The sequence below is a fragment of the Neofelis nebulosa genome, chromosome 14 (genome assembly GCF_028018385.1).
Source record: "Neofelis nebulosa isolate mNeoNeb1 chromosome 14, mNeoNeb1.pri, whole genome shotgun sequence".
Lineage (NCBI taxonomy): Eukaryota > Metazoa > Chordata > Mammalia > Carnivora > Felidae > Neofelis > Neofelis nebulosa.
In genome coordinates, this window is record NC_080795.1 from 18,169,947 (window position 1) to 18,195,214 (window position 25,268).

Consider the following 25,268-nt stretch of genomic DNA (forward strand, 5'->3'; position numbering starts at 1 on the left):
CTATAAGAATAACAAAACTTAAAAGCAGCAGAAGAGAGGAAACATAGAACAGAAATAAGTGAAATAAAAACTAAAAAAAAAAAAAAAAAAAATAGAACAGATCAAACCAGGAGCTAGTTCTTTGAAAAAATGAAATTGTAAACCTTTAGCTAGACTTACCAAGAAAAAAAAAAAGACTCAAAATCACAAATGAGGAGAAACCACACCACCATCACAGAAACATAAGAGAGTATTATGAAAAACTATACGCCAACAAATTGGACAACCTGGAAGAAATGGATGAATTCCTAGAAACTTAACTACCACCAAAACTTAAACAGGAAGAAACAGAAAATTAGAACAGACTTATAACCAGCAAAGAAATTGAATCAGTAATCAAAAACCCCAACAAAAAGGTCTAGGACAAGATAGTTTCACAGGCGAGTTCTATCAAAACATGTAAACAAGAATATCTCTTCTCAAACTATTCCAAAAAAATAGAAAAGCTTCCAAGTTCTATTAGGTTAACCCTGATACCAAAACCATAGAGATCAACAACAAAAAAGTTCTACAGGTTAATATCCTTGATGAACACAGGTGCAAAAATCCTCAATACTAGCAAACCAAATTCAACAATGCATCAAAAAACTTAGTCACCACGATCAAGTGGGATTTATTCCTGGGCTGCAAGGGTGGTTCAGTATTTGCAAATCAATCAACATGATTACATCACATCAATAAGAGAAAGGATAGGAATCCTTTGATCATTAAATAGATGCAGAAAAAGCATTTGACAAAGTACACCAATTTATACAGAAACTATCAACAAAGTAGGTTTAGAAGGAACATACCTCAACAAAATAAAAGCCTTATCTGAAAAACTCACAGCTAACATCATACTCAATGGGGAAAAACAGAACTTTTCCCCCAAGATCAGGAACAAAACAAGGATGTCCACTGTCATCACTTTTACTTGATATAGTACTAGTTCTAGCCACAATCAGACAAAAAGAAATAAAAGGCATATAAACATCAGTAAGGAAGTAGTATAACTCTCACTATTTGCAGATGACTTAATACTATCCCAAAAGACTCCACCAAAAAATTGCTAGAACTCATTTTCAAATTCAGTAAAATTGCAAGATACAAAAATCCATGTACAGAGATCTGTTGCATGTCTATACACATGTCTATAATTAAGCAGTGGAAAGAGAAATTATGAAATAAATCCCACTTACAAGACCCTGAATAGCCAGAGCTATCATGGAAAAAAAGCAAAGCTGGAGACATCACAATTCTGAACTTCAAGTTATATTACAAAGCTGTAGTAATCAGAACAGTATGGTACTGGCACAAAAAATAGACACCGATTAATAGAACAGAATAGAAAAATCAAGAAATAAACCCACAATTATGTGGTCAGTTAATCTTCTACAAAGCATGAATGAATATCCAATGGAAAGAACACAGTCTCCAACAAATGGTGCTAGGAAAACTGGACAACATGCAAAAGAATGAAAGTAGACCATTTTCTTACACCATACACCAAAGACATTCAAAACAGAACTGAAACCATAAAAATCCTAGAGGAGAACATGGGCATTAATTTCTCTGACATCTGCCATAACCACATCTTTCTAGATAGGTCTCCTGAGGAACCCAAACAAAAGCAAAAATAAACTATTAGGGCTACATCAAAATAAAAAGCTTCTACATAGTGAGGGAACAACAAAGCTAAGAGGCAACCTATGGAACAGAAGATATTTGCAAATGACCTGATAGTATATGAACTATATAAAGAACTTATAAAAAACTCAAAACTCCGTAAGTAATCCAATTAAAAATGGGCAGAAAACATGAACAGACATTTCTCCAAAGACCACCTCCAGATGGCCAACAGACATGAAAAGACAATCATCACCATCAGGGAAATGCAAATCAAAACCACAAAAGAGATCACCTTTCATTTGTCAGAATGGCTAAAATCTACAATGCAAGAAACCCAACTGTTGATGAGGATGTGGAGAAAAAGGAACCTTCTTGCACTGTTGGTGGGAATGCAAACTGGTATAGCCACTGTAGAAGACAATATGGAAGTTCCTCAAAAAGTTAATAGACCTACCGTATTATCCAGCAATCACACTACTGGGTATTTACCCAAGGAATGCAAAAACACTAATTTGAAGTGATATATACACCCCCTTATGGTTTTAGCAGCATTATTTACCATAGCCAAGATATGGAAGTAGCCCATGTCTATTAATTGATGAATGGATAAAGAAAATGTGGTATATACACACAATGGAACATTACTCAGCCATAAAAAAGGAAATCTAGCCACTCCTACCAACATGGATGAAGCTAGAGAGTATAGTGCTAAGTGAAATAAGTGAGAAAGACAAATACCATATGATTTCACTCATATACGGAATTGAAGAAAAATGAGCAAAGGGAAAAAATAGAAATCAAGAAACAGAATTTTAAAGAACTGGTGGTTACCTGATGGGAGCTGGGTGGAGGGATGGGTTAAATGGGTGATGGGGATTAGAGAATACACGTCATGATGAGCATTGAATGATGTATGGAATTGTTGAATCACTGTGTTGTATATCTGAAACTAATAACACTGTATGTTAACTGGAGTTAAAATAAAAACTAAAGGAAAAAAATCATTGCAAAATATATGTAATAGAATCCTAGGAGAGAAAAGATCAGAAATCGAAGAAAACATGGCTCAAATCTATCCTAATACGGTGAAAAACATTAATCTACAAATCCAAGAAATTAATAAGCCAAAGGAAACACATCCAAACATATGGAAGTCAAATTTTTAAAAACTGAAAGTCTTGCAAACATTTAGGAGGATATGAGTAATGGCTAGCTTCTCACTAGAAACCATGGAAAATAGATATTGGAATGGTATATTCAATATATATGTGTGGGTGTATGTATATACACATGTATATGCATGTATATAGCATAAAAATAGGAAAGGAAATAAAACTTCCTCCCTCCCAGAGATAACATGATTGTTCATGTAGAAATCCTAAAGAATATACATAAAACCTACTAGAGGTAATAATTGAATTTAGTAAGTTGATAAGGTGGGCTAAATGATGGCCCCCAAAAATATCCAGGTTCTAATGTCTGGAACCTACGAATTTTATCTTCTATAGAAGAAACTTTCCAAGTGTGATTAAATTAAGGATCTTAAGATGGACTATTCTGGAATATCTGGATGGGTCTTAAATCATCCATGTCCTTAAAGAGGAAAGCATAAAGAGATTTGACTACAGGAGAACAGAAGGTGATAGGAGGATAAAAACAGGATTTGATGATGGAGGGAGGGGCCATAAGCCAAGGAAGACAGGTGGCTACCAGAAGCTGGGAGAAAAAAGCTTCCCCTTCAAAGCTTCTAAAAGGAGCCAACCCTGCTAACACCTTGACTTTATCTCAGTGAAACTGGTTTCTGGTCTCCAGAACTGAAGATTATATCTGTGTTGTTACACCAGTAAGCTTATAAGCAATTTGTTACAATGGAATAGGAAACAGACACAAAGATCGACATGGAAATTTTATTTCTATATATGGATAGGGAAAATTACAAAAATGAAACCATTCCATTCATAGTAACAGCAAAGACAGACTCAGGAATAAATGTAACAAATTATGTATAAAACCTCACAATGCTAAAATATCACAGAAAAATTAAATAGGACAAATGGAAATATAAACTGGGTTCATGGAAACCTATCAACTCCCCACGTTGAAGTGTAGGTTTCAACCAATGCAATTTCAAACAAAATCCTCTTTTTTATGAGAAATTGACAAGAATGTCTAGAATACCAAATAATTTTGAAGAGCAGCAAAGTTAGACGACTTACACTACCCGTTTTCAAAATATAGAATCAATCATGTAGTATATATTTCTATTCCTGTGCCAATAGTAGAGACATGAAAAAGAATGGAGAATCTAGAAAGGCATTTATATGGTTGATTTGTGGGTTTTTTTTTTTTTTTAACGTTTATTTTTGAGACAGAGAGAGCATGAATGGGGGAGGGTCAGAGAGAGAGAGACACACACACAGAATCTGAAACAGGCTCCAGGTTCTGAGCTGTCAGCACAGAGCCCAACGCGGGGCTTGAACTCATGAACCGCGAGATCATGACCTGAGCCGAAGTCGGACACTTAACCGACTGAGCCACCCAGGCACCCCTTGATTTTGTTTAACAGGTGGGGGATACTTGGGTGGCTCAGTTCATTAAACAAAGGGGAGTATTTCCATAGTGAAAATCTTTGCAACAAGTAGTGCTAGAATACTTGGCCACCCACATGCAAAAAATGAAACTTGACTCTACTATACACAGAAATTAACTCAAAATGGCTCAGAAACGTAAATGAGAACTCATTTTAAAACTATGAAATCTCTAGAAGAAAACCTAGGAGAAAAATCCATGACCTTGGGTTACGCAAAGTTTTCTTAGATGTGACACCAAAAGCATCTTCTTTTCTGGCTTGTGCTTGTTGTGGATAGAAAAAATAGAAAAAAAATATAGAAGAAAACTAGTAAGTCAGTATTCATTAGAAGTACTTTGGTTTTTGAGCATACCATCAAGGAAATGAAGTTACAGGCTGAGAAAATCCCTGAAGAAATATCTAACAAAAGATTTGTCTCCAAAAAAAATATATAAAGAACTCTTAAAACACATAGTAAGAAAACAATTTTAAATTGGGCAAAATATTTTAACAGACCTTACAAGAGAGATTTTTTTCTTTTATGAATAAAGACTCCAAAAAAGACACACATTTAACAAACACTCCAAATTAAACCCACATTGAGAAAACACTACATGCCCACCAGAATAACTAACGTTAGAAACATTGACAATACCAAATGTTGAGGATGAGGAGCAACTGAAACCCCCATGCACTGTTGGTGGGGATACAAGAAGGGTACAGCTAGTTTAAGAAGTTTGACAGTATCTTCTAACATTAAACATACTTACATGGGTACGAACCTAGAAGTAGAATTGTTGACTCAAGAAATAAAAACCTATGGCCATAGAAATATTTATATGATCATTTGTAGCAGCGTTCATGATAGCCCCAAACAAAAGCCACCCAACTCTCCATCAATTAAGATATGGTATGTTTACACAATGAAATACTCTTCAACAAAGAGGGATGAACTGATACAAGGTACAGTGTGTACACCACAAAACGTCATGCTAAATAAAAGATACTAAACACACAAAAGACTACATACTGTTTGTTTCCATTTGCAGGATATTCTGGGAAAAGCCAAACTGTTGTGACTGAAAGCAGTCAAATGGTTTCTGGAACCAAGGACAGGAGTTGGGGATTGACTGAAAAGGCCCTTTACTTTATGGGGTGATGCTAAGGTTCTGGAACTAGATTATGATGGCAGTTGCCCAACTAAAGACATTTACCAAGCTCACTGAACTTTATACTTAAATGTAGGGATTTTACTTATGCCTCACTAAAGCTGTTAAAGAAACCCACACAATTTTACAAGGCAGACATTACTCCCATTGGGCAACTAGGAGAAGAGTCTCAGATTGGGTAACTTATTTAAGGTTAAGCAGCCCGTCGTTGTCAAACCCCAGCCCACTGGCTATCAATGCTCCGTTCTGCTTGTTGGACATAGGAGACACTGGAAACAGCATGGTGCTGGTCCAAGTTCCTAGGGTTAGCAGATCCCACCCAAGCTGGAGCCACTGGGGACTGCTCTCCTCTATAGGAATTCTCTGCACTGGGAAGTGCCAAGTGTGTCCTGGGCCAGAGACACAGTGTCTAGAGATTCTGCTGCTCTCAGAGAGAAGGTGCTATGGGGAAATAAGCACAGTGCACAGAACAGGGTTAAAACTCTGGCTTCGGTACTTAACAGTCGTAACTTAAGCAAGCCATTCACCTTCTTTCAGCCTCAGTTCCTTAATCTAGGAAAATGACCTAAAGGCCTACCACCTCCCTTACTCAACTGTTGTGTGTTGAAGAAGAGTGAAATAAAGGACCAGATCCTTAGAAGCAAATTCCCTTCCTTTTCTCTTCTTGAGAGAAAAACACTCAGACCTTAAGGATTTAGGTGGTGTTTTGAAAAAAATTTTCACTGAGGAAAAGGAGGATTTTTTTCATCACAAGCCCTTCTGGGCATGAAAGTTATCTGGCCCTTAGAAGTTCTACCCAGAATCTTGCAGTCATGAAACTCCCTTTATTCTTCCGTTGCTTCATTTCTATGAAGTCTGACATATTAGGTTATCAGTAATTCCACAGATGTTTCACTAAAAATCAAAAGACATTATGTGAGTGTATATGACTTACCTGTATGCAAAAAAAACTTGCATTATTTGACATTGGGGGGGGGGCAAGAAGTAAATGTTTGAAACTATATACCTAAATGGAATCGTAAAGGACTTTTTTAGAAATAGGAAGTGTTCTGTTAGGTCCAGCATATGATAGCCTGGAAGAGGTCACTGTGCAAAAATCTAAGTTTTCAAGTTTTGAGGTTTAAAGAGCTCAAAGCATTTTATTAACAATATTTGTCTACGTGGCATAAATGCCTTTCTTCTTTATTATGCATGTCCACATGGGGGTTCTCATGCCTGACTGTATAAACATAACCTGAGGTGGTGGTAGAATGTGGAGAGCCAAGGTCCCCGCACCAAAAATTATTTCATATGACAGGGGTAGCACCCAGTAAACAATTGTTTTTTCAAACAAATAACCCCTCATGATTCTGGTGCAGGGAATTCTGGACCATACCTGAAACACATCCTATCTCAAGGTCCTTTTCCTGTCAGGAAAACTTCTAGTAGTCCTACATAAGGGGTCCCTAGTTTGTTTTAGGTAGTAATTGGTGTTATAAAATAGGATTGATGATCAGATAAGCTTGGGAACACACTGATGCTCATTAAGTTTATAGTGACCTTTTATACTTGCTGTTAGTATCAATTATCACCTATATTTTCCCCAGTATTTACCAATACTGAATAATTCACCATTTTCTTGTTTTACTCCCTGTTCCAGGTATAGTCTCCTTTCTCCAATTGGATTTGTAAGATCCTCAAGACAGGTATCTATTTCAGTTCTTTGTGCCATATAAAACCTTTGTGATAATTACTACTCAGTAAAGGGAAAGATAGGAATATTGATTTTAGCTAAATAATATCACAATGGAATTACCTGGAAAGGCAAGAATGCTGCCTTGTTCCCCGAAGCTTTATTATTACATTCCAGGTTCAGTTCTTTTGTTTCCTGAATATGGCTTTAAGTAAGTTTCCAGAGGAAGCCACACACTGTAACTACCAGAAACTCATGGCAGGCCACTCCACATAAGGTAAAGCAATGTAAGCTACTGCATAGTTCACAGTAAAAAAAAAAAAAGAGAAAATCCTGGATAAATGGCACGAATGCCACTTTGCTAGACTAACTTTTCCCAAAAGCTAGACTGTTAGGTTTTCAACACCCACAGCCACACAAAGGTAGTAACAAGGTTAAATAGAAAAACAGGATAATATATATTAAATCCACATACATTTTTAAATCTATGTACATTTTAAATCCATATAAAGTATTTTTTAAATTTTTTTTTAATTTTTATTTTTGAGAGAGTGCACGAATCGGGTAAGGGCAGAGAGGGAGACATAGAATCCCAAGCAGGGTCCAGGCTCTGAGCTATCAGCACAGAGCCTGACATGGGGCTCAAACCCACAAACCGTGAGATCATGACCTGAGCTGAAGTGCGACACAACCAACTGAGCCACACAGGTGCCCCTATCCATGTACGTTTTTAAATCATGTACACCTGTGCCTAAAAACTGAAGTGATATTTATATTCTTAATGGAGATGGACAAACCTCAGATTAGAAAAAACAAGTTCTATGTAAAATTTTGTCTGTTTCCATTTGTAGGGGGCAAGTACATAGTGAAGTCGTCTGCTTCACTAAAGGATCCACAACTCCAAAGCAGTTTATCACTCTGGTCCAAATACTGTATTTTGGCTCATAGAATCATGGAATTTTTAAGACCAAGATTAGTTTTGTATATTCCCCTGAACAACACTGAGTAGGTTTTAAACACTCTAATATACGAGTTTTATTAGAGAGGCACTATTTACAGATCTAAAGATGGGAGGTTCTTGCTGGTCTCTTGGAGCCAGATGTTTATAGATTTAAAGTGGCTCACTGAATAATCCTGGTTCCAAGTTTAACAGCACACATTCTTTCGGTTTTATAAATACAAAGGAGTCTATAAACTCTGAATGAAAAACGATCATTTCCGGCAATTGACTTCAAACCGTATTTGCTAAGGTAATATAAACCACTGTCCTCAAGCAATAGAGCCATTTTCTCCAGCCATCATTGGGCAACTTTCTCTGGACAAATGAAGTCTTTTGTGCCACCCCCCCCCCTTTTTTTTTTTTTTTTTTTAAGACTTGCAAGTCAATGGATGTTATAATTCTTATGGTATTTCACACCGATGAATCCTTAGAGCTAGAATTACAACATTGAAAACAATGTGGTACAATCAAATGTGTAAGTTGCAGCAATTTTGCCCTAGGATTTCCATAGCATAGGTCACCTGTGTATTCATCTTTCCTTCCAGCAATTTTGGTTGAGGTTTACAGTAAGTATTTTTACTGCCGGGAAACATCAGTTAAACATATTGACAAAAGATTATACCAAGGGAGTTGCATCTTATGTATGTATCCATTATCTGGGAAGAAAAATATCTCAAAATTAAGTGATTTTTGGTAGCTCTGATATTATGTTGGCATTCAAACAAAACTGACTGCCCCGTCTCCCCAATCATGGATTTACGGTGATTTACTTCCATATACTGCAACTAACCTTCATCAACACAAAAAGACCAGCCATGGGAGTACTCCTTCACAATAGAGTATTTTACTCCTATTAGTGTGATGAAAACAATTACTTCTTCACTTAGGCACAAAACATGCCAGGGTAATCTCAAAGGAAACCTAATACAGCAGAAGCATGGATTTTGAAAGTCATTTATATACTGTGGGCCCCTTTTGTGCTGGGGACTGAGAATAGGAAACACAGATATAGTCCCTGCTACCTGCGACTTTATAGCTCCCAATCCAGGGGTGTCACTAACCTTCCTATCAAGTTATTTGCCTAGCCTCAGTTGTCTCATCTGTAAAGGAGAGGGAATCTTAGATACTTTTCATATGTATTCATTACAACGTTATTTGTTAGTTCGTTATCTAACAAAGAAGTAGCAGAGCTGAATTGTTATTAAACTGCTAGTTAGTAGTTTTTAAGTGATAGACAAGTGATAGACAAGACTGAAAACACATTTCAGATCCTTTAAAGAACAAGAGTGCAACAGCCCTAGGAGACAGGTTTATCAGAGTGCTCTATAGCCTAATGATATTTTATTTTGCTAAACATCTAACCTCCAACACCCTGCATAGTAATGGAAATGCAAACACCCTGATGGGTTACTTTAAACACAGATGAAAACTACAATTTAGGAATGTGTGAAACTGTGGCTAGAACCAAACTCGTGGGAGGCAAGCACAAGGAGGCTCATTTGTGAAGCTTTTCCCGAGGATAATACAACTCCCTGTTAAGAGCAAAACGTTTTTACTTCTGCATCAGCATCACTGCTGACACTGAACTATGACTCAAGACCTGGTTTGGTGTCTCCCAATCTTCTTTGCCACTTAAATACCTTTTATCCCCTCTTCAACAAACTGCTGGTTTGGAAAGATCATGTCAGCAGCGCTGGAAGAGTGCAGGCACATAGAAAACGGTGCTTAAGTGTTTGCTATTTGTACAGGACTATTTGAGTTTAATTTACCAAATGTTTATGGTTAAGCAAAGTTACATATAATGACTAGCTCTCATGAGGACAGAGCATTACCACATCAACCTAGTAACATTTTAGCTAAAAACCCAAGAAACTCAAGTGCTAGTGATGGTGTGCACCTTTATCATGGTAAATAAATGAAGGCCTCTTAGAAACACTGGAGTGGTTGAAGAACATTCAGAATCCCAGGCTATACCTTTAAGAGTCCAGGAAACCCAAGTTCAGAACAACTGTTTACAGTCAAGGTTCCCTTCCCATCTGGGAAAAAAAAGACATTTTAAGTAGTCTTGTATGAACCATAGGTTAAGTTATTTGATCATTACTGTTGCCTTAATGTTTAAAAAAAACATGAGTGAATGCTCCCTGTAGTGGATACTTTTTAGAGTCTGGTCCAGAGATCCCCATCTCTGTATCTTGTCTGTAGGGCTTGACCCCAGGCTTTTGGTTTGAATTACCTAAAATTATGTCCCTGGCCTTAGCTGGCTTGAACAGGGATAGACACCCACTTCTTGCTCTTCACAATTTACGTACTGTGCTATTGAGGAACTACAAACAGGGTTCCGATAAGCCCAGGGCTCTTGAGGAAAGGTCCACGATGGCGCCTTCAAGCCCCCAGAGACCTGTCTGAATCCTTCCAACAATTTTCCCATTTTGGTCCAAAGTAGCTCAAAATGGTTTCTGTTACTTAGCAAACAATAAACCCTTAAATACACATTTCAAATGCTAATTTTTTAGAAAACCCAGACTATGATAGTTTGGAAAATATCAGATTCATCAGGGTTTCTATGGAGAATTTGAAGCAAACTTGTAACAGCACTCATTTCCAAGGCTCCAGGATGTAGGTGTAGGGGCTCTGTTTGTCCGACAGAAAAATCCAGTGCGTGGAAGGAACTGGGCACCATCTCTCCTAAGGATCTATTTGCATTAACTTTTTGACACAAGCCTGAAAAGGCTTCTGGTTTAGGGTGTGGGGTGGGATCTGAACCCTGTCCCTAACAGGAATATGTATGTGTACAAACCACACACACACCTGAAAGATGGGGGTGGCACACCCCTTACAGAAGCCATTTCTCAGAGAGGGAAGTCAGAGCCTCTAGAATAACTTGGGAGAAAAGGAGATGTATCTGAGTCAGGCAGCAGGGAGTCCTAAATATCAGGTGGGAAAGGGTTAAGGAAGAAGACAGTGTGGCAGTACCCCACTCAACGCCCCTGTAACATGGTTATCCCAAGGAGAAACTGCCGTGGGCAGAATCACAAGGCCATGTAGTACTTGCATTCCACACTGACCTACACTGGGATGGATTCCAGATCTCCATGTCATCCGAGTCCCTTTGGCCTGATGAATCTGCAGCAGCCCACACAGAGAACACAGGCTTGGGCTAGCACCTAGAGGAACTAAGTGAGCGCTAATCCTAGCCCAACTGGTCTGGAGATGGCTCAGCCACAGGCAACCACATCATTCATTTCAGGAAGGATGCAGTGGGAACAGAGTTCCCTCACCGAGGCCTTGGAGCAGCTTGGGTAGAGACAAACCATATGGTTGAACAATTACACGCTCAAGTCCTGGAGGGCCCGGCAACATCCGAAGAGCCAGCAGGCTGATTTGTAGACATACGTTTATACCTCCAGTGAACTGCCAGCTCTGTTGGAGTGGTAGCAGGGAGAATTTGGTCAGAGACTGAAATCAGCATGTAAATCAACACAGCTTTTGAGGCTTTGCTGGCACAAAGCAACACAGGATAGATTAAGTGCCTGTGATCTGCCAGTGTAGGACAGGGTCTTAAATACAACAAGATACAGATCAGCTAAGATCGTTTTTAGGGAAAGTTAAAATGGGAGTACAAATCCTCACAAGGCTATGAAAATTCCTTCTAGAAGGCCAGAGGGGTTCTGGACTTGTGGTCACTGAAATGGAAGTGTTAGGATACTCAAAGCCTTCTCCCAAAAAAGGGAACTCATTTTAGAGATTAGCTACTTCATTAGGCACAATTCACTTTACAGTAGCCACGTTGATCATTTTAATAGATCAAAGGTGGTTACCTCAAGTTTTGTTTTGGTAAGTGAATACAGCCTAAATAGAGAAACTTGGTTAAGTAGCCAGTCTGCAGTAGGCACTTAGCCATGTTTTCTCATTTCAAGTATATATAGGGGACCCTAACAAGTCACTTACTCCATGTAATCAGCTCACGGCTCTGCTTTTTAAATAAGAAGGGGACATCATCTTTCCTTGCTCTAGCAATTAAGCTTGTGGAATTGGGCAATAGATACATTGTGTATAACAATATGTAGACCTTAACGGCCCTGGGAAGTTTATAGGCAGCTAGGGAACATTACCATTATTTCTAAGTCACCCAGATTTATAACTGCAATTTCCATCATAAGCATTTGACCCAATAAGCAATTCTAAAGTGCTTCATAGTCTCCTAATGGCTTCAGTTTTTCCTTAATTCTAAGAGAAGATTGATTTTACAGTATCCTGGCTAGTGGAAGGCTACTTTAGTTTTCTCTGTTAGATTAACTTCCGTACAGCTGCATTCAGTTACTATTTACTTTCTGTTCCTTCTAGCACAGAACTAAGCTGAAATTCGAATGCCCTGGTAATTGTTAAATGCTAGCCACAAATGACCTTTAATCCTGCTGGTTTTATAGAAGGCCTACTTTTGGAATCTTATTTTCAAAATGTCAAGGCTAGAAGTTTTGTCTACAAATAGTTTTGAAGATTAGGGATATTTTGAATATGCCAAATTTAAATTCTGCATAAATGTATCTGATCACACACAATTGAGGGGTGTCATGGTAGGTGCTGGGACATATACCTCCCAGCTCTTCACCCACCTCCAATCTAAAAGATACCCAGAACTACCCCGTGGAGAGTGGAGTATTAGGGTTATATAAAAACAGAAGGGAAAGTGAAGGAGCAATTTGCTCATTTTGAATGAGAAGCAATGTCAAGGTGTCAGCATAGCAATTCCGATGGCAAGGATAGTGCATTCAGGTGTTGACAGCTTCCCAGATATCTCAGGATCTCTTTGAAATATAATACTGAGCCTTAACCTAAAATAGGCCTTCAATCCCTGTTCATATTTAAAGGTTAGAACTAAGTGTCCTTCTAAGCTCTCTCAATGGTTTAATTGGCAAAAGTGGCAATTCACCAACTGGGCTTACTGGAAATACTTTATAGAAACAGAAGAGTCACATTCAATTAGAGACACATGTTAAATATTTAATATGCATCCAGCACTGGCAAGATCCTGTTTCTACTCTCAAGCTTATAGTATCATCTGGGAATTCAAAAATATATACATTTTTAAAGCCCAGAGTAAACTAAGCAACTGGAAAAAACTGAAAAGCTATTGCAGGCTTGCATTATCAGAAAGACACCCCCCTGTGGATTAGAGCCTCTTAAATTCACCCGAAAAGATACATTTTGGCACCTAAAATGCCAAGGTATGGTGATTCCAACCATCTCAGGGCCAAGCCATGGAGCCTTTGATTTCACAAAGCTGGTAACCATGAGTAACTGGGCTCCTGTCAGTCTTGCTAATCTACAGGACCAACCCCAGCAGCTCCACAGGGGAGCCTTTTAGAAATGCCTGTTCGAAAATCTCAGACCCCAGCCCAGTCCCACTAAAATCAAAATCTTTATTTTCACAAGATCCCAGGTGATTTCTATGCATTTTTAAAAAACCTGTACAGCCAAGCTTCTAGGATTCATTTCTGTGAAATCTAGGTAATTTCTTTTCGAAGTATATACTTGACTGCTCTTTGCTGTCAATGAAAACTAGCCCTTCTCTGCAATATTTAAGATGAATAAAAGATAGATTAAGCAGATTTTAAAACAGATTTCCCACCCCCATTTTCCAGAGTATTCTAGCCACATGCCCATAGCAGCTGTGTTTACCTCTGATTAGACAGTACAATAAATGCACCTAGTGATAAATGAAATTGAATTAAATGCCTGATAGCATATACATGTTAAAACAGTTGGTTATTTCACCAAAACAATGGGAAATGTCTGTCATGCAAAAAATGCGAAGTAGGGCCAAGTAGACATACTGTAACAGTGAATAATTCTTTAATGTATTTATAGAGGAGTTACAGATTTCCAAGTTTGCCCTTTAACATGAAGTCTCCTTTCAATGGAAACATTGCTGTCTAATTCCAAGTGCTTGGTTTGCTCAGACCTGTGGACTCTTCAGCCTCACACATTTATAAAGAAACTGGATGTTAGAAGAAAGGGACAGGGGAAGTTATTAGTCACCAATGAGATATCTATCTCGAATCTAGGATACTGGACTTTGGCAGCTGATTGAGGGGGAACTGGACTTCTTTGGATGTGGCCCTTGTAACTATCCTCAGACAGCTGTTTACAGTGCCTGAAAAAATAGCAACTGCTCCAAGAACACAGGTTGTGAAAGTGAACAAGTGATACAAAGCACAGCAAAAAACCTTCCATGAATGGTAGAGATTTAGACATGGAGAGGAAGGCTAGATTTGTCCCCACATAGGACACGCCCCTTGTTGAGGGGGGAGGAAAAAAAAAAGATCTCAGAGCACAGGTCAAAAAAAAAAAAAAAACAAAAAAAAAAACCCCTTTCTATTCCTTCCAATTCTTCTGTCCCCTTCTGGAAAATTCTTTCAAGAATTTCAAGGGAGTCCCTGTCTTTAAAGGGAGAAATTAGGAAAAACAGCCTGTAACAGAGGAAACAGCAGGGACTTTGAAGCCAAGCAAATCAGAGTTTGGATGTAATTGCCTGAAGTGTGTTTTCAATCCAAATTGCATAGATGAGTGAAGGAGCAGCTGCACAAGGATGAGGGAGGGGAGTGCTGGAAGGAAGTGCTAGGAAATAAAGGGGAAAGATACCAAATTAGGGCATCATGGACTTACTTTAATATTGCTGGAATTATTTCTCCCCTAATCCTTATTGTTTTATCCCTCAATACAAACGTATCGATTATGTGCTCCTTGTAGAAGGGTAAACTGTCCCCAAAGCATGTAATATTGAATGTGAGAATTCCTGGTCATCCCACTTCCAAGGATAACCATTATTGACCATATTGTGTATATCCTATTTTCTGTTTTATAGGTTTTTTTTTAATATATAATAAATACTTCATATATATGTACATTGGGCGTACATAAAATAGTCATTGTGGTAGGCTGAATAATGGCACCCAAAGTAAACCTTCTAATCCCTGGAACATGTACTGCCTTCCATGGCAAAAGAGGGCATTGCAAATGTGACTGAAAATCTCAAAGATGGGAGGTTGCCCTGGATTATGTGGAAAGGCCTTAAAGGCAATCACAAGTATCCTTAGAAGACAGGCAGGAGATTTGACACACATGGAGAAGGCAATGTGACCACGGAGAAAGCTTGGAGGGGACCACCATCACCGGAAGCTGCAAGGGAGGAACAGATTCTCCTCCGTAGCTGCCAGAGGGAATGTGGCCTGTTGAGGATACTTAATTTCAGCTTAACTGTCATATTGTTAGTAGAGGCAGGCTTTTGAGAGTTAAACGCTTTGGGACTGAATCTAGAACACTGAAGACAATGAGATGGATGTGCCTCATACTCATGTTTTTTTTCTGAACTACATTTACATTCTCCAAGCTAGCCTACTTTGGTTCAATCTCTGGGTCCACCATTTTCTAGAATATTTAACCTATTTTTAAAACAATTCCTCACAGTAAAATGTACTACGTCTTGATCTGTCCTAGTTAGCACAATTAATTTTATCTGGAAACTCATACAATGATTTTTTTTACTATGAATATTTGAAAAAAACTAAATTAGAACTACCCTATGATCCATCAATTTCACTTTTACCTATAGGATACAAAATACAGATTCAAAGGGGTACATGCATCCCAAGGTTTATAGCAGCATAAATACCACAGTAGCACAATAGCCACAGTATGGAGAAAGCCCAAATGTCCATTGACTGATGAATGGATAAAGATGTGGGGTGTGTATGTGTGTGCACATGCGGGCATGTATATATAAAAAAGTGATAAAATGGAGTATTAGCCAAAGAATGAAATCTTTCCATTTGCCATGACATAAATGGAGCTAGAGTGTGTTATGTTAAGTGAAATAACTAAGAAATACCATATAATAGCATATGTGGAAGTTAAACAGATGAATATAGGGGAAGGGGAGAGAAGAGAGACTCAGGACTATAAAGTTTGACAGAGGGAGGTAGGTTGGAGATGGGCTAGATAGGTACTAAGAAGGGCACTTGTGATAAGCACTGGGTGTTAAGTCTAAGTCCTAGAGTCACTGAGTTCTACTCTTGAAACCAATATTGTACTGCATGTTAACTGGAATTTAATAAAACTTTTTTCCCTTTTGTCTGGAAAAGTAATTGTTTTTAATATTTTTGAAAAGCTAGTTTGGGCTAAAGAGAATACAGCTAGGTAAAATCCTAACTTATGCTTGTAAGACCCAGAAGCACAGAATTTGCAAAATCTTAAGGAAATCATTCTGGTCTAGGTGAACTGCCTCCCCCACATAAGGAAAGGGCCAGTTACTGCCTATGGTGAGTAATACATATCCATCTTCTAAAATCCCCCTAAAGGAATTTTGTCAAACTGGGAAGTTAGAAAATTTCCTTTGGCAAGAGTCTCTCCACATCTTCATCTGGGCTACCTCTTCCAGTCCTAGCAGACATGGATTATTTGTAAAGACAAAGGGTCCAGTTCATGGAACTTTGTTTGAACTTTGGGGGAGGGGGTAACTGAGCCTAGCTGCCAATATTTTCTTTTGGCTTTTTCTTTCATGGTTTTGGGCAAGTTGGACTGAGAATCATAATCAAGACAACAGGCCAGTTTCTAAATCTAATCAAAATAAGCCTTTTGAGCATTTACTATTTATGAAGCACAAGGAGAAGCATATGAAGTAGTTGAAGATACAGGCTTTACACTGAAGGTGCCTCCAGTTAAACAGAAAAGCTGTTAGAGGAGGGCTCTGGGGGCTTGTTTCGTCATGCTAGAAATGAAACTTCAAATGAAGGGCTGAAGGGTAGGGACATTCCAGATGTGACAACACAGTGAAGGACACCCTAGGTGATACAAATGGAGTGGATGGAGTAGGAGCATGCTTTGGTCATGTTTGAGGAAAGGGGCAGACTCCTCTGAGCAGAAGAGAGGGGAAAAGGAAAGAGCTGTAGAGGGACTTGGATGCCCGACAAAGGAGTTTGAACAGCATTCTTGAGATTTTGTGGCCTATTGAAGCATTCTGGATCAGTAAAGCTATGTGACAGAAAAGCACTTTGGGAGGATTAATTTGGATAGTGAGGCACAGAACAGAATGGAGGTGGCAAACTGGAAGTTAGGAAGTTACTACGGCCACATGGACATAATGAAGGCCAAAGGAGAGAAATGAAACCCAGAAGAAATTGGGGGGGGGGGGGTAGGAGGGAGAGTGGTAGGGCTCAGTGAGTAACTATGTAGGGGAGAAAGAAAAACGAGCCGTTTTAACCCTGGGTGGTTGGATTTCTCCAAAGTGAATGAGAATAGGGAAAAGAGACACACAGACACACACACAGACACAGAGAGTGTATATGTTTCAAGGAAGTTGGCATCCACACAGGAATGTCCAGTAGCCATTTTCCCATATGGGACTGAAAGGAGTAAGAAACCCAGAGCTGGAAACGAAGGCTTGAAACGCATCAGGACATAGGTGATATACCTTGTGCCATGAAAACAATCAGCATCTTTGGGACAGAACACAGCTTACAGGGATAGCATTTGAATAATGCTATCTCAGATAATACCCTATCTGGATAGTCTGTAGGCTTTCAGGAAATAGAACTTGAAGGAGTGGTCTTTGGTCATTTTGTAACTATATCTCTGCATTATGTACCTTGAATTTAACCAATGGTCCTTAAGACTGTTGAATTAGGGACTTTGTACTCCACAGTTCTGCTCTGGATTTTCTTCATCATGTTGACTATCTCCTGACCTCTCCACCAGATAATGAAGTCATTGTGTGTATTTTGTATAGCTTATGCAACTTGAGAGATCAACTGAAGTTGACCTTCCCTTTTCCAACTGCACAATTAGAAGATGCCAGCTAATACAGTCACCAAATATTTACTAAGTAACCTACTATGTGAAAGACCCCTATTAGGAGCTGAACAAACTTATTTATATTCTCCCTTTTAACGCAAAAGGTAAGCATTACAAGTGTTTAAGTAAATCAAACGCAGGCTGGAAAAAGTCTTAAACCTAACATATGGAGTTAATGGTGCCAAGTTGCTTGTTTTTATAAGCACAAGAGCTTTTTAAAGCTGAGCACTCTGGCTACGCCCATTAGGTTCCACAGTCCCCACAGACTTTGTTGTAGGACATCTGGTACTTTACTGCCTTAGAGGCTCAAGAAATACCATGCGTGCCATTTGCTTTGTCTCAGTGTTTCTAAAAGGTTCCCTTTCCACTTGATCTTTGTTAGTGGTAATAGTCCAGGGTTTCAGACACTGAAGGTCTGGTGTTAATAGATTTTAAGTACTCCTGTCCATTCCTCAAAAAGGGAATATACAACTACAACCTGAACATTAGCTTTACTTTCATGAAGCTTTTGAAGAATGTGATCTCCATAGGACTGAATTTTTGCCCAAAATACATGCATTTTGGCTATAGAGGAAGACACAGTCAATATCAGGACACTGAGCGAGTCAGGTGCAGATAAACTAAAGAGGCTGAGGGGAACACTACGGCAAACCCAGGTTACTTTCACAAAAACTCCATTATCAAGGGCCAAAGGCTCACAGTACAGGAAAATGAGATTTTGCAAGCATTTGAATTTCATACATCTTACTAGCTGTTGAGGAGGGCTTAGCAATGAGAGGTACTTTCTTTATAGAGGCTTTACAAAGGTTTGTGGTCTTCACTACCTAGGATCGACACTAGCAGGCACCTTAACCTTATTTGATAAGCATTGCCTGTAGTTCACAAACACTAGTCTACAGAGAAGATGCACCAGAGTCCCTTGGTTGTCATTTTTAAGACGTTCCTGGGCTGTTTTTGGATATTCTGGTTCTATCTATACATTTGGAGTATGCATAAGGCATATCTGCGTTTGTAAAATCTGCAGGTAATTCTGATGAGCTTTGATTCCACTCACTTCCTTCTAAATTAGCATTCTATGACTGGAAGATTCTGTGAAAAGCAAGCTGTAACCAAGGCTGGGTGTACATGTTCCATATGTTAAGTATAGGCATCAATGCACTAATCTCAAGTGAAAAAGTGATGGTCCTTTTCTAATGGGACAGAACGGAGTTACTAACTTATGAACTTGTAAATCTTGGTATGTAACTATAGCAAATGTAAGAAAGGCAGGAGAAACATCCTGTTCTAGGATTACCTTGAAGCATTTGACATTTCCTTATCTCTTCACATCATGTTAGAAGAAGAGATTGGGAATAAAATGATATACCCATGGCACATAAATCAAAACAGAACTGAGACTTCTTTCCTAGTCCAGTTCTTCTAAAATATGCCATTGGGGAGAAATTTAAGTCTCACATTAGTACCATTTTAATAGGAATGGGAGAAGATAATCTACCCTCTCAAAAATACTGTTGCTATCTTCACCTTACCTCCTAAAAATAACCTAGAAAAACAGCCCTATGATGCAAAAGCATATTTAAAAAAAAAAAAAAAACATGACTGTAGCGCTTTAATATATCATGCACATTCTTCTAGGTCCACATGTGCCCATAACTCATTTAACAGCTTCATAGTATTCCATAGACCTGTCTTGATTTATAGGATTTTTCCAGTCATTCCCCTACTGGACTTTCAGTTCTTATTTTTTTTTAAATCACTATCAGTGCCATAACAAACATTGCGACACATGCTAATTTTGCACAGATGTTCTCTAGGAATGGGATTGACCTGTGCAAGGGTAGGAGGATCTTAACTCTTAGATTCTGCTAGATTGCTTTCCAAGGAGTTTGTAGCAATTTCACACTTCCATCAGCACTGTAGGAGTTCATTTCTTCCAAGCCTCACCAACATTGGTGAAACTTCAAAGGATTTAAAATGCTCAATCTGTTGTGTGAAAAAAAATGGCATTTCATTGCTTTAATTTGCAATTCTGTGTATGAAATACACCTTTTTGTGTATGTTGGCTCTTTGCATGTCCTTTTCTGTGAATGGCCCTCTAGGATAAAATATTCTTCTGCACACCATCTACAAAGGAAATTCCACATAAAGATCGAAACACAGCAAAGTCAGAAGAAAAAAAAATGCCAGAATATTCATATCAGTGAGAAGAGATGCTTGACAGTTTAAACAAGATAAATCTATATGCCACAAAAGAATTAAGGTAGGTTTGAATTTATAACCATTAAGATTTAGTCTTTTGCCTTACAGGGAAAAAAAGGAAATGGTAGATTGCATCATATAGGTTTGTTTTTTTTTGTTTTTTTGTTTTTTTTTTTTTTTTTTACACTAAATGATTAACATTCCTGATATAGGATTCTCTCAACAGATACAGTACAGGCAAAAGGAAAAAATAAAAGGCAATGATTTTTTTCCCCACCCTCAGTCTGAGGATTCTAGTGTTTAAAATATAGACAGAGTAGGGGCGCCTGGGTGGCGCAGTCGGTTAAGCGTCCGACTTCAGCCAGGTCACGATCTCGCGGTCTGTGAGTTCGAGCCCCGCGTCAGGCTCTGGGCTGATGGCTCGGAGCCTGGAGCCTGTTTCCAATTCTGTGTGTCTCCCTCTCTCTGCCCCTTCCCCGTTCATGCTCTGTCTCTCTCTGTCCCAAAAATAAATTAAAAACGTTGAAAAAAAAATTTTAAAAATAAAATAAAATACAGAGTACATGTTTACATCAGATTGTTGAATAGGAGGTGGGTCTCCTAAATGAGGTGCCCCCTCCTCCCACCTGTTCTCTGCCTATAGAGCCTCTTGGCACTTGGGTCTGATTTCCTCAGGTGGTGTGTGGTCTTTGGTAAGCTTCATACACCTACTAATCACATTTTGAGTTTCCTTTTGACATTTCCCTCCAGCCTTCCCTTTCAAGTCTACAGCCAACTCCCAGCAGCCCCACGGTCTCTTCAAGTCCATAACGAATATTCAGAAAATTCTGTACACGAAGCAGAGAGCCCCACTGAGCACCATTCACAATTTCAGGTATACCCTACAGTGGAAGGATCACATCCAGTTTTATAGTTTAGAAATTGAGTTTAGGAAAGGCACTTGTGGGGGCACCTGGGTGGCTCAGTCGGTTAAGCATCCGACTTCAGCTCAGGATATGATCTTGCAGTTCGTAATTTTGAGCCCCACATCGGGCTCTGTGCTGACAACTCAGAGGCTGGAGCCTGCCTTGGATTCTGTGTGTCCCTCTCTGTCCCTTCCCCCTCTCAAAAATAAACATTAAAAATTTAAAAAAAGGCACTTGTGTTGCTTTTATATACAGGATTTAAAGCACTTCTTTATATTCCAGTGTAGATGTGGAACACCTGAGAGTTTGCAAGTACTTTGTAAGGCCTAAGGTATTAGATAGCAGTCTTTGGACCAGAATCTTCTTTAAATCTACAGTTAAAAATAATCTGATCGGTGGGAGCATCAGAGACCCCTTGCTCCTTATCCCTTACTTGGAGACAGCACATCTCTTACCAACTACCTTCTGCTATAAAGCTACTTCAGTAAATCAGCATCATTCAAAGCCCTGCCTTGAATAACATCCTCAAAAAGACCTTTCTGCCTTATTAGTTCCTGCCTCCCCTGAATAGGTAGTACCCTAATATTTTTCTATCACAGTTGTAATTAAGGTCTGCCACCTCAAGTGGAGTATAAACACAATGAAAGGACATTTTTTTGTGGGATGCTTAGCACAGTGCTAGGCTCATAGCAGATAATCAACAAACCTACATTGAATAAGTGAAAGTCACAGTAGCTTAGATCATGCCTCTTTGTTCACTCGTACATGGTCCAGCTCTTGTTCGGGCTTCACAAGAATTGGGGCTTTGCCCACCTTATTTATTCCTAGGCCTATGGATTCCTAACATCTGGAACAACTTGGGACATATAGGAGCTCAGTGAGAATTTGATAAATATAGGTTCCAGTATTATGCTTTTGTTGGCAGACTTGAAAGTGGTGATCTCAAAATTCCATCATTTTTCAGAACTCCATGAATGGGCATGCTCACAATAGTTTCTACATATGGTACTCTCCCCTTATCCATGTTTTCAGTTACCTGCAACCAACTGGTCTGGAAGCAGATAATCCTGACAAATCCTCAGAAAGGTCAGTAGTGTTCATAGTGACTTCACAATGCCCAGGGTCATTGACCCCACTTCAAGTTATCTCAGAGGCAGTTGGTCTCCCATTACAAGAAGAGTGATTACAGTACAGTGTTTAGAGGGACTGCATTCATATTTTATTACAGTGTATGTAATTCAATTCGGTTTATTTTCCACTTCTTATTGTACTTAATTTGGAAGTTTACCTTTAACAGGTATTTATGTACAGGAAAATAGGTCTAGTATATGAAGGGTTCAGTACGATCTGCAGTTTCAGGGCTCCAATGAAGGTCTTGGAACATACTTCCACAGACAAGGCAGGTTACTGTGCTTAACTTACCTACATGTCTTTAATACCACTACATTATAAAACATACACAGAAGTTAAAGGATGAAAAAGTGTTGATAGGTGTTAGACCATTTTTTTCTGTATGACAATTTGTTACCCAGAGTTACACTGCAATCAGTCACAAAGTTAGCTGCAAAGCTAATCTTTCCAATTTTCTTTAAGAAAACGCCTGGGTTTTAAAAGGCAGAAATCCCTTTAATCAAGGGAATCAAGGTTCTAGAATGCAGGAGTGAGAGGCAAAGAAAAATGATTTGCCAGTGATTGAAAAGTAGTATTCAGACATTCTTTTTCTTCTAGTTTTCAGGTTGAGATTACTGGGAAGGGAGAGAAACATCCATAAATCAGAGGAGGTCTACTCACAACTTGAGAAGCGCAAAGTACTGAAAAGTATGAATTAAGGATGAGGAATTTTGTCTGACAGTGGCATAGAAAAGTTTATGCAAACTTTCTTCTCAATCCATGTCCTACAGAGACAAGATGAAATAGCCCCCAATCTTCTTTGGCAAATCAGAAGACATTCAACCTAGACTAGGTTCCAGTTATGATCATGGCAGCTTTAAAGAGAAACTGATGGTTAAGAAGACTACCAGCAAGTATTTTTCCTGAGTTTCTCAAGATAAGAATGGGCTAGCTCAGTCTGGGAAAAAAAATACATCTAAGGAATAGATCTAAAAAGTATAATGGATTTTCCCTCCAGTCACTTCAAATGTGTTTTTCCTGACCCATTTTGTTACCTTCTAAATGAAAACCTAAATACAAATTGAATCCGTGTGGTATGGAGACCACCAAATTTCTATTTGAAAGTCTACTTAAACACACATACCACTACGATGCTGGTTGTTTCCGACATTATTCTAAACTGCAAAGTCTCAAGTCCTGCTCCTGTGTTTTCCAGTTTCCCCGGTATCTCTGTGACACTCAGCAAGGCAGCCGCTTTGGCCATTTAATGCTTCAATACCCAACCATCTCATTTTTGCTCAGAACTTAAAAAAATGAGCATGTCCGTTTTTCTTTTCAGTCATTAGTTTGGCACTGAGTGCTGTGTTATTAAGTGACTGACTTCTGATTTTTATTTGTAATGCTTCTGGAACTGTTTTGGCACAACAGAAGCTGAAATCCTTACTATATTGTTGCGGGATGGGGAGATTTACACATGTTAAAGATTAGTTTTTTGCTGAATGTAAGTTGTTCGTACTTCATATAGAATTCATAAATATAGGAAGAAAAAAGTCACCTGTTACTTGGGTCATAACAATCACTTAATATTTTAGGGCATTTCCCCCCAGTTAACCAGATAAGAAATCCTCAACTTGACCTGTTAGAACAGTTCTACATCCTGTTTTCTCACCATTTCAAATTGCATCTTGAACCCTTATAATAGGCACATTCCATAATATGTACCATAATATGTAAGTAACCCTTTTCATATTGTTGAAAATAGATGTAGCTTCCTAGGTTTTGATGAAATTGGTGATAAACCTCTTTCCATACACTAAGTATTTGCTCACATTTCAGGTTATTCCCTTAGGAAAGCTTGTTAGAAATGACACTACAGAGGATATATTAGTGTTGAAAATAGCTTATGTTTATGTGTTAGGCTCGGTCCTAAACACTCCACATATACATTTAATGTTAGTTCAGTCTTACAGATGAGGAAAATGAGGCACAGAGATTAGGTAACTCTCTAAGGTTACACAGTAAGTGGAAAAGCTGGGATGCTTAACCCCAGGCTGAGGATTGAGCTGGTGGCTCCTAACCCTTATGCTGTATACTCTAGTCACTTAAATAGGATCTGAGCAGATCCTTGGACTTGGAAGGAATAGACCATTTAACTGAATCTCTGCATGTTACAGAAAGGCCCAGAAAAATTAAGTGACCAAGTCAGATAGCTAATAGCAGATCTAGAATTTACATGTCAACTCCTCATACTTTAGTCCAGAACATGCTATTCTAAGCATGGTCCGTGAACCACAGCATGGGCCCCACCTGGGAGCTTGTTAGGAATGCAGAATCTCAGGCCTTACCCCAGTCTTCCTGAAGCCAAGTCTGCATGTTAAGATCCCCTGGGGATTCATCTGCTCCAAGTTTGAGAAGCTCTGGAAATACACTGTAAACTTGATGAATTCTTGGTATTTCAATGGAAAAACTGCATGTAAACTGCTAGTATTTCCACAGCAAGAAAAAAGTTCTCAAAGCTTATACTAGGTTGAACCATATGAAATTGTTTCAGATAGACGGATATTGGTACCTTAGTGTGGTTCAACTTCAGTGGGTAGAAAAGTAACCAAACTTACAGGTATTGGCAGTTTGTGTAGAGATCAAACTTAAGAGGTTCTTTATTCCCAAAGAATAGGTTAGTCAGGAAGGAAAAAAAAGTAACAATTACAGCGCAAAGTGAGAAGTACTACTGAAGAGCATTCGGAGACCTCTGGAGAAAGTTAAGGGATATTCTGGAAAATACACACCAGGGAAGAAAACAATTATTTGCCTCTATTAAAGGCAAAAAAAAAAAAAAAAAAAAAAAAAAAAAAAAAAAAAAAAAAAAAAAAAAAAAGGCAGGCATGCAAGCCTTAGTCAAAGGTTTAAATGGGCACCACTGTAAGCTTCTCAGCCTAATTAAAACCAGTTGGTTAAGAATATAAGGTGCTCCACAAAGTTTGAGAGATACCAATTACCATTTGAAAAACTAAGGACTATGTTATCCTTCATAGTGATAGCAGGTAAGGAGAGTTTACGCGTCTTACCACTTAGGGTGCATGATTGTCATGGGCCCCACTTTTGTTTTTATTTTTTTGAAGTTAACCGGTACTTTTAGGTGGGGCAAAAT

The 25,268-nt window shown here is 38.7% G+C and overlaps 1 protein-coding gene and 1 long non-coding RNA gene across 3 annotated transcripts in view; one reads left to right on the forward strand and one right to left on the reverse strand.

The window, feature by feature from the left end:
• CPA6 (carboxypeptidase A6) overlaps positions 1-25,268 on the reverse strand; it is a 541,179-nt gene that overhangs the window by 286,204 nt on the left and 229,707 nt on the right. The window lies entirely within an intron of this gene.
• LOC131495007 (uncharacterized) lies at positions 22,142-23,620 on the forward strand. Its single transcript, XR_009253714.1, has 2 exons — positions 22,142-22,239; positions 22,739-23,620. It is a non-coding gene; the product is annotated as an uncharacterized LOC131495007 (long non-coding RNA).